The sequence below is a fragment of the Pinus tabuliformis genome, chromosome 8, assembly GCF_031772625.1.
Source record: "Pinus tabuliformis cultivar Carrire ecotype Pingquan chromosome 8, CPIR1, whole genome shotgun sequence".
Taxonomy (NCBI): Eukaryota; Viridiplantae; Streptophyta; class Pinopsida; order Pinales; family Pinaceae; genus Pinus; species Pinus tabuliformis.
In genome coordinates, this window is record NC_142294.1 from 354,124,837 (window position 1) to 354,135,039 (window position 10,203).

Consider the following 10,203-nt stretch of genomic DNA (forward strand, 5'->3'; position numbering starts at 1 on the left):
TTGATCTTTATCCTTGTTTTTCGACAGCTGCGGATTCCCATAATCTTTGTTCCTTGTCGATATCAAAGCATAATTTTGTTGTTTTGAAACTGACAACATTAGCACTTGAGACGGGGAATCATTTCCACTTTCAACCAGATTTGTTCCTGGATTTGGAAACAGATCAGTTAACACTGCGGAGGTTTTTGAATTCTTCAAGAATTTCTTAAGCTCAGCTCTGTGTGGACAATTTGCGGTCCAATGATCCTCATCGCATATGAAGCATGGATTTTTTGGTTTCCTATCTCCAGGAGGGTTTGAAGAAGATTTTTCAGGTGATGATTCCTCTTGTTTCTTCTTCTTCCCTTTGTCTTTCTTCTTGCTCCCTGGTTGTTTGGTTTCTTTGCCTTTATCTGTCGATATGACATTTACTTCCGAGGCAAGAAGTTCGTCTTTTGCATTTTGACCTGAAATATTATGGGCCTTTTTGGATGTAGCCTTTGTTGATTTCATGTCTGTTGTGCCAATCAAGCCATCGCCGACATGAGAGTCATTGTTTGATTTAGGAGGAGGTGGACTTGAGAATTCTAGTCTAGGGGCGTCAGGTATTTTATCGTAGAGCGTGCCGAACTGAGTGTAAATCAAGTCCAAATATTGTGCACAAGCGATGACTTGCTCTTCTGTTACGACTCCCCCCTTTGCCACATCTTCTGTGATGGAAGGTAGTAATGACTTGATAAACCATTCAGCTAGGAGCTGATCGGGGACATACGTTTTTACCATTCTACGACGACGTCGCAACTCATGTATATGATCAAATATGTGAGTGGCCATTGTCTGTTTGAAATTGGTAAGAAGTTTTGTTCCCATTTCTTACCTTATTAGTAACTGAAAATGGGTTAAAAAGGTTGTGGCTAGGGTACTGAAGTTGTCGAACGAAGCTCTAGGTAATTCGATGTACCATTTTGCCGCTGGACCCGTTAATGTCCTCTGAAAGAGGCGAAGTCTTATCGAATCATCATTTAGGGTGTTTGATGAACACCATAGATGAAAGGTCATCACATGATTCGATGGATCTTCACCCGGATTCCCATTAAATTTAGGAATATCTGATGGAAGTTTATGCGGAATCGCTGGCCACCAAGGGGCGTAAGCGATTGGATCATTTGTTAACCAATTCAAATCAAGTAACTCTAAAGTTGCCACAAAGGGTAACTGCTGATTCAGGTTAGGCGAAGCATACCCAGGATAAGATGGGATTGCCTGAGCAGTTGGTCTTTGCATACCGGCATAATGCATTTGATGCTGGTAACTTTGGTAAGGTTGGTGGGCATGTCCATTGTAAAATGGTTGATTTTGACCATTTTGAATGTACGGTTGCCCACTATTTGCAAAGATTTGTTGCTCAGAACCTTGGTATACTTGTTGGAATTGCGGTTGTTGGTATTGTACTAACCATGGTTGTGAAACCATGTGCTGTTGACCGATACTAACAATTTGACCAAGATGAGGGGTAATTGTACCCGTCTGAACCTGTGTCATTCCACCAATCAGTGATTGTGGTTGAGTCGCAGGGTCAAGGGGCTGTTGCATTACAACCTGAGAAACCTCAAGTTGGCATACAACAGGCAGCGCTTGAACTTGCGACACCGTCACAATAGCTGGCGTAGTTGGTATATTTGACATAGGTAAGCATTGTTGCATCGAGTACACAACTCTTGGTTGTTGAGGTAGTATAGGTACCTAACCGCTTGAGGTAATTCCAGTATAACCTGAATGTTGTTGTGAACTCCCATATGGATATCCTCCCAAAGGGGATAATGAAAGGGTATACTGCCCCTGTTGTGGAGGTAAATCCTCTCTGCGGACAGAGACGATCCCTACTAGCCCAGACCAGGTCTAGTAAGAATCACACAATGCTATAACGCAAGTTCCTAATTGCAAATAAAAAGTGGATGGTGAGAACCTACTTGGATTCCAACGCTAGTGTTCGTAGAAGAGATGTCGCCCTTGTTCCTTTGCCTCGGCTGGTCATGATCCCCACGATCTCCGTGATTGGACACCTGCACATGCAAAGAAAAACACGAATACAAGCATAAAATCTAGTAGATGCAATTATATATCGGTCAGAAAAGATATAACTCAACATCAAACATAAGACAATGAGAGTGGAACCATAATGATAGTCATCTATTATTAATAAATAACAAAGAAGAATACAACCATTGTTCTGACGTCAAATCCTCCTTTGGCTGGGTAGTCAGCTACACAAGTCTTGCAAAGCTTGTTGGGATAGGAACAAGCCTCTCTCTCTTTGGGTGACAAGAATATCCTTACTTAGATTTGGCCTTATGGGTGCAAAGAAGGCTCTTGCAGCTTCAAACTCTCTATCTCTATACTAGAACTGGACCTACTGTAACTAGCTTGCTCAAGGCATAGAGACAAGCTTTTATAGATATAGAGGAAAGAGATAGGATCAACCACATTATTTATGGGATTAGCTTTATCACTTGGAAACTTCCATGAAAGGTGGAAAACCACTTTCCCTTCTATGGAGATTCGAAGCCAAACCATCCTAGCTCAACATAGATTCAGTTGGTGAATGGGTTGAAGAGAACCTTCGGGAGCTTGTTGGTTAAAAAGTTTACTCAATTCGGTTGGTGCGAGTGCGACTCTGAGACAGAGTGCCAATAGCGCGCTCTCTTTAGAGGATTTCCCTCATTAGCGCGGGCAGTGAATTGTGGACCCGTGCTAATGCAAAAAGAGTTGTTTTCATGGGTATTTTGCAGGAGATGTCTTCAGGGCACATAAAGCTCATACTTAGAGGAATATGATGCAAGTGGTTTCAGGTCATGTCACTTTTCACAGGTCCCAAAATGAGTCCTCCAGTGTGCGGGTGAGGGGTAACAAGGACGGTGACAGATTGCTGTGTAACAGATACCCCCTAAAGCATGAGGCCTGAGAGAGAGAGGGGTGAAATGCTTTACAAGAACATGCGTGACGGAAAACACGGCCGCCGGAGAACCTGCGTAAAGAAGTACAACTAATATCTCAAGTACATGATATATGTGGTATGGGCGCAACCATCCATAACAAAGTACATAATAATCGAGATCCAAGGCATGGACGCAGCCATCCAAAGAGGATCAATAAATAGACTTAGGCATGGTCGCAGCCATCTAGTGAATGAGTCATGTAGTGATCAGAATAATCCACAAATCGCAGCCTGGATTCCAACAGACAAAATCCAGGGTCTTGCACTCCATCTCGACCCGAACAGAGTACAAGTTCAGGAATGCGAATACATGAGTTGAATTCGAACATGCTTGAACATCGTCTGATTACTAGTCAATGATCAAAACTGTTAACAGACGTGAGCGGTACCACCAATAATGACAATGGCCCTCAAGGTACTATAGGTACAATCTACGGCGTGTGAATGAGTGAGCTGACGTCGAACACCCGTAGAATCATTCGATCAGAGGCCAATGATGAAAACCTCTCGTCGAACACGAAGAACCTGCCATTGAGGCATGCAGGCTCCAATGCACAAGAAGGGAGTCTCTAGATCAGCTTCCTGGATAATGAGCTGAAGTCGACAGGAAGTGACCTTGATCAAAGGTGGGCCATAGTGTTTCCCACATCAATGACATGAGATAGAGGAAGGATGTTGTGGTGAATCAAAATTATGTGAGGTATCAGAGGAGGTTGCATTGTTGCAGAGGTCAACTTCTCTTGAACATATCGGCGGCACGACAGTGGACTTGGCAGTATTTGACATCAAATGAGCAGAGGTCATGGTGACAAGGCAATGAGCAGAGGTCATAGTGACAAGGCAATGAGCAGATGAGAGGTCAAATAGGATAACCAAAACCCACAGAGTCAAGTGTAAAACAAGATGAGATGTCCCCACCCAGACATGAATGCAGACTAGTGCCATGTTCAAGAGCGACATACTACCGAAACGACAATAATTATGGGTCCATTTTCCCCACCATTGCTGGCGAGTAACCCAGTTATTTTTAACAAGCTTGACGGGGATAGCATATGCTTGTGAGCGTCATTTTGACGGAGTCCGATGTCATTAAGTTTTAACGAGTCTGACAAAGGAAGAAATCGACGTCTTTTCTTATTTAGAGAGTCTGAAAAGACAACAGAAAAGAAAACTTCAGGGGGGTCCTTTTTCGTAAATTTGTGTCTCTCGAGCCCGAAAAAGTATAAAACAATACTCGAAAGAACCGCCCAACCATTACGATCGAGGAGTACTTTTCATTTATAGTGACATCGATCTGAAAAAGTAAAAAAGCGATCAACATCACGTCGTTTCGTAACCATTAACGAACCTGAAACGACAAGGGTTCGACGATCTTTTCGTTTTTACACGGTTGGAAAAGGGTTTAAAGACGACCGCCTCTTATTTATGTTTAACGAGTCAAGAGGAATAACTCGGCGATCTTTTCATTTCTAGCAAGTCAGAAAAGAGCTGAAAGATGACTCCACAGTGACTTTTTCGTGTATTTACCGAGTCCGAAAAAGTATAAAATACAACTCGTTTCACCATCAAAGTTGCAAAAAAGACCTGTCATGGCACCAAAAGCAAGCGTAAAATTCATTTTCGACCAAAAATATATGAAAATATTCAAAAAACAACTTTTTAAACCTAATTACAAGTCAAAAAGTCTATAAATATGGTGAAAATGTAAAAAATAGAATTACTTTTACTTTTTACCTCTTGCATAGTAGTAGTGGTCTATTTGAGGAGCGAACTTCGAGCAGTGATTACCGCCAATCCGTGCAACCATTTGAGATTCCGCCAGTTCCAGGTAAGAGGCACTTCCCTTAGCTCCATTTTCATACTCTTTTTATGCATTTTGTTCCCTGATTGAGCCTCCACAAGGGGGATTTTAAAATTTAGGGTTGCGCCCCATTGGCGCGGGTATCCGGCACGGGTCCGCGCCAATGGGGTGATTTTCCCAAAGGTGTCGCGCCATTGGTGCGACTGTTTTAGAAACAGTTGTGCCAACCGCGCGACCTAACCTTTTAGTTGAATTTTCCCATCATTTTTTAAATTTTTCCGGTTTGTAAGCCTACCAGGGTTTCAATAATGATTTATTCATCCTTGTGGGTGCAGGAAAGAAGCAAAAATGGTGGTGGAATGGAAAGAACGGGAGCATGATGTCGTAGATGCCTTGGCCATAGCGGATGAGGGATATATGAATGCTTTGAGAGACTGTGGTCTCAAGAAGTTCTTCCTCACCTCTTATCTGCGAGCTCAATCAGAGCTATTACAGTTTAGAGTGGATGCTTGGGATGTTGATGACCAAGTATTTTGCTTATGAGATCAAACCTTAGAGTTGGATGTATCTGATGTGTACTTCATTACTGGGCTGTCACGGAGAGGGGCGAGCCCCATTTTGACCGGAAGCAGACCTTCCGGAGAAAAGATAGGTGAAGTGAAGGCCCGAGTGTGTCCAAAGGCACAATTTGGGAAAAACAGTGCCAAGGTGGATATTGCCACCATCCATGACTTGGTTCTTAAAGTGATACTGTTCACCATCACGCGTGCAGCTAGGGTACAGGCGCCCCATGAGGCGAGCAAGAATCATCTATTACTAGCGACAGAATGCCTCAACCCCACCATTTTTGACTGGGCTACAACGGTGACTACAAATATCAAAAGGCAGCTTACAAAGTGTAAGCACGGGGGAGTGAAACAGTTCGGGTATGGCTCGATTGTGATGTCGTTCTTCTTGGAACGATTACCCCTCTTCCAGTACCAGGGAGCTGTAGTGGCGGACCCATTGCCACGAGAGCCTAGGATGGTTCGCTGGGCAGCATTGATGCCCAGAGGAGGACGGGGCCAGCAGATGTCTTGGCGGCCCGAGTTCTTCATATGGCTTCGCCGTCAGCTGATCGTGGTAGAGGATTGGCCATACGCGGGAAACAACTTCATGGGGGACCCAGACCTCCCACTACCAGAGGGAGAGGAATGGGAAGAGGATTTAGGTACGACCTCCTTGTTTTTGGTGTTTTATGTATTTTCATTTTTTTTGTCAATACATGCATGTTCTGATGACAATTGTATGTATATGCAGATGTGGGCCCAGAGCGACGAGCCGGCTTGTCTCCTATAGCGCGGAGGGGCCAACCTACAGCTTGGTGAGATCCAGTATTGTAGCAATAATGCTACAACTCCTGGGGCTTCCTGTCTCTCATTTTATCAACCCAATAGTTCGTACAAACTTGGAAGCGACGGTGCTATATGCACAAGTACTAGCTCTTGTCGCAGCTATCACTTGGTCAGCTGGCACAAGTCCGCTAGGGCTCAAGCCAACTTCTATAGGCTCTCAGAAGAAGCTTGCTAATTGATGGACGAAAGCTAATCTCAAAGGAAAGCTACTTTACTTGACAAAAATGAACTGAAAGCAAATCAAAGCATGTAAACCTAGGAAACCCTAATTTAACTAGTCTGACCTCTACAATGCAAGGCATGTAAATGCAACTCCTACCAATGCTGTCACTACCTCTAATAAATAAAAATGCATGGATCTAAACTACTTGCATCATGAAAGTTATGTTTTTGTATTTTTCTTTTAAGTGTGTGGAATGATGGTGATCTTGTGCTAACTAGGGTTTGGTTGTGCAGATGGGATGGAGAAGGAAGGAAAGCGTGGGATAGGTTGGGAAGGCTAGGAGAGGTCCCTAGGGATCCTTAGCATCCATCCACAGAGGTTCCTCGCATTCAGATGCTCAGCAACCGAGAGAGTGGCCTCCTACAGGATGGCTGTGGAAGATCCTACAGGATACTCTGTTTTCTACAGGATGTCTACAAATGGCTACAGGATGACCTACCGTGAGTGTTTGGAGTGATGGAGGGATGATGAAATGGTAGAGGGAGATGTGTAAGGTAGGAATGAGGCTGGTGATGGCTGTAGAAGTGAAGGAATAGGATAGGAAATGAGTGTGGAGAGTAGGTTGGAAAACAAAGGGCTATGTCAACAAAAGGGCTAGGGAATGAAGTTACGTGAGGAGTGAAAGACTTTGGGAGATGACAGAGCGGAGCAGAGGTCAAAGATGTGTTTGCAGGTGTGATCAAGGTGGAGGACGAAGTGATGGAACGAGAGAAAGCAGTGTAGATGAAACAAATGCTTATGAGTGTCACCAAAACGAGAATGCTTCAACCTGAGCGACCTGTGACATAAAATCAATGAATAGCAATATAAATTGTGAAGGAAACTCATGCATGGCAGTGGAATGAAGAAGCAATGCTAAATATGAAAGTGCATGAATGGATCTAAGTAATGCCTCAACCTACTTCCAAACAACTACAACAGTTCTAACTGATAAAACCAATCTGTTTGACTTCTACAAGAAATCTAAATCAGCAGCTATACTCAAATGCATGTAAAGGAAAATGGAAACGAAATGCTAAAGGAACAATATTGATACAAAGGAAAGAGGCCTGAGCTCTCAGGTTGGGCCCAACCCTGAGAGCTTTACGCTCCTTTAAAAACTCAAAATCTGATCCAAAACTGCTTGCTTTTATTCATAATCAAAAGTCTAATGTCATGCCAAAACTGGCTTACAAAGAGCGAAAACCAAATTGGCTAACTAGCTGCTACGAAATGACTAACTACTAGCTACCAAAAATGACTACCAACTAGCTACAAAATGACTACCCACTAGCTACAAAATGACTACCCACTAGCTAACCAAAATGAGGCCCCAAGCCTTCTTATTTATACAATTTGAGGACCCAACAGTCCTCCTAAAAGTTAGGGACTTGGTTGTCCAAGACTTGGAGTTAACAGCAGTCCAACTTGACTTGCTTGGCTGCCCTTTTGCTCATTAATTTGGTGGCCTTTGAACTCCGAGCTGATGGTGGAGAATTCGAGGTAAGGGTCCATAAATGAGGGGGACACCTTCCTACAAATCCTCTAGCTTGTTCTCCACGAATTTGGCTGCCAAGTGCTCATTAAGACCTTCAATTTTGTCTCCAAGTTGACCAACAAGGCTACACAAAGCACCCATTAGACTTGTTGGCATAATGACTAACCAAATTCACTCTATTAACATAAAAATAATCAAAAACATGCAATAAACAAATGAGAATGGTGGACTAAGCCAAATTAGGAGGTTGAATGAGCCCAAATAATTGTACATTTTTGGGGCTCATCATCACCCCCCTACTGAAAGTGTTGCTCATCCTCTGAGCAACCAAATCTCTCCCCTTGTCCTTGATGCCCTGGTGGCTTCCTTGGCTAGCATCTCGGCCGATTCCTCCTTTGGCTTCCCGCTTTTCAAACTTTCCTGTAGAAACTGTTCGCTGGCTTCCTGTAGAAACAGTCTCTGTCTTCCTGTAGAAACAGTCTGCTAGCTTCCTGTAGAAACAGTCTGCTAGCTTCAATGAACTGCCCGAGAATAGATATTGCATGCCGAAGCTGGATGGGAATCACTGTTTTTCCATTGGTTAACCTTGATTTCTGTTCCTGACATGACAATACTTTCCGGCTGCGGCAGCTTTCTTTGCTTCATAAAATGCTTACTGCAATAGCAAATATAATAACAGATTTGTATCCCACAGCTAACCCAAATATAACATTAGTTGCTGCTTCCAGTCCTGCATGAATCGGCAACATCTTGGACAGGGCTGTAAGCATTACTAGTGCAGTATTCAGTGACAAAACCAATAACAAGGCCAGACCACAAATCAATAGCACCACAGAAGAAACGCTCCCAGTTCTTTACAACCTTCTAGGCACCAAAATTGAAGATAGTGAAGGATGAAGGCAATGCAACTAGGCTTACAGCAGCAGTGCCAATAGTCATCACTACTATGGAGATAATACGTTGCTTTTTCAATGCAGGCTCAATTTCCTTCACGACCTTGATCTCAAATATGTTCGTTGCAAACAGAGTTGTGATTAAGCAAGCAATGATACCCATTGAACTAATAAGCAAGGGATAACACATGGCAGTAAGATCATGAGAGTTTTCAAATGATGATATGGATGCAACAACCAGAGCTGCACAGGAAGATTCAGTGATAGGACCCAAATAGATCTGATCCCATACCAGCGATATCTCCAACATTGTCACCAACATTATCAACAATGACAGCTGGGTTGCGTGGATCGTCTTCAGGAATGTTCCTCTCAACCTTGCCAACAAGATCAGCACCTACATCTGCTGCTTTGGTGCAAATACCACCACCTACGCTGCCAAACAGAGCCATGGAAGAACCGCCAAGACCAAATTTGAAGATGTTGAAATAAGTTTTGCTAACCATTTCATATATTTTTCTTCAAGATGTTCTGCTAATTTTCGTTTATCTCCATCTTGAGACAAGACAAACAATAGTTCCACAGCATGAGCTCGCATTTCAGAGTACGTAACTTTGCAAAAAGGGAAGCAATACCTGAATTTGAATACACTTTGAGTGAATCACGTTGCAAGTGCAAGTTGACCAACAGCTGAGCGCTCAGACTTCTGCGTGATTTTTGGAGTGAGGTGGCAGAGACATGTGTTGGCCATGCAAACGGTTATCTCCACTGCAGTGTTTAACTATGAACTGTAGTCCTCTGCCTGTAATCACTTACCATCAAGCACGCTGAAGTTTAACTGTTCACCACTGCCCGTTTTCAATTTCCTTCCTGAGATGGCTGAGCGCACGTGTCTCATCCACCCACCAAGCGTTGTTGAACTAGATGAGGGTGGCCAGTTAGCTGGCCACCGATTTTTTAATCCTAACCATCTCATTCATTCATGCAATGTTCAGATTAGATTCATGCAAACAGAGGAATCAGTTTTGTCACGTACCTGAAAGTCAGTTGGCTGCCGTGAAGCTTTGTTGCATGCATGTGTTGATGTGGTTGCATGGTGGCTTGATTGATGATTCATGGCTGTTTTTTCTCTGTGCAGGTGTCCTCTGGATGGATCCAAGCTCCAGACAATCGTTTCCACGTTCAAATCTGCACGTCCAAGCTGCTGTTGCTGCATCTTCCCCGAACCAGAACTTGTTTTCGACATTTCTCCCAAACGCCAAAGCGGATCGATTTGAAACTTGGTGGGCATGTTCCTACCATCATGATGCATCTCCCATAGCAAATTCGTGATCAATGGATGCACGGATTTCGAGAAAATTGGAAAATGGCTGAAGATTTCAGAGCTCGATTTCTCGGAAACCGTGCATCGGAATTGGCTGAAACTGCTTGGGTAGGCTAC

At 43.5% G+C, this 10,203-nt stretch overlaps 1 pseudogene; it reads right to left on the minus strand.

Annotated features, from left to right (window-relative positions):
* Nucleotides 1–8,580: 8,580 nt before the first annotated feature.
* On the minus strand, nucleotides 8,581–9,268 carry LOC149235597 (pyrophosphate-energized vacuolar membrane proton pump 1 pseudogene; annotated as a pseudogene).
* Nucleotides 9,269–10,203: the final 935 nt, after the last annotated feature.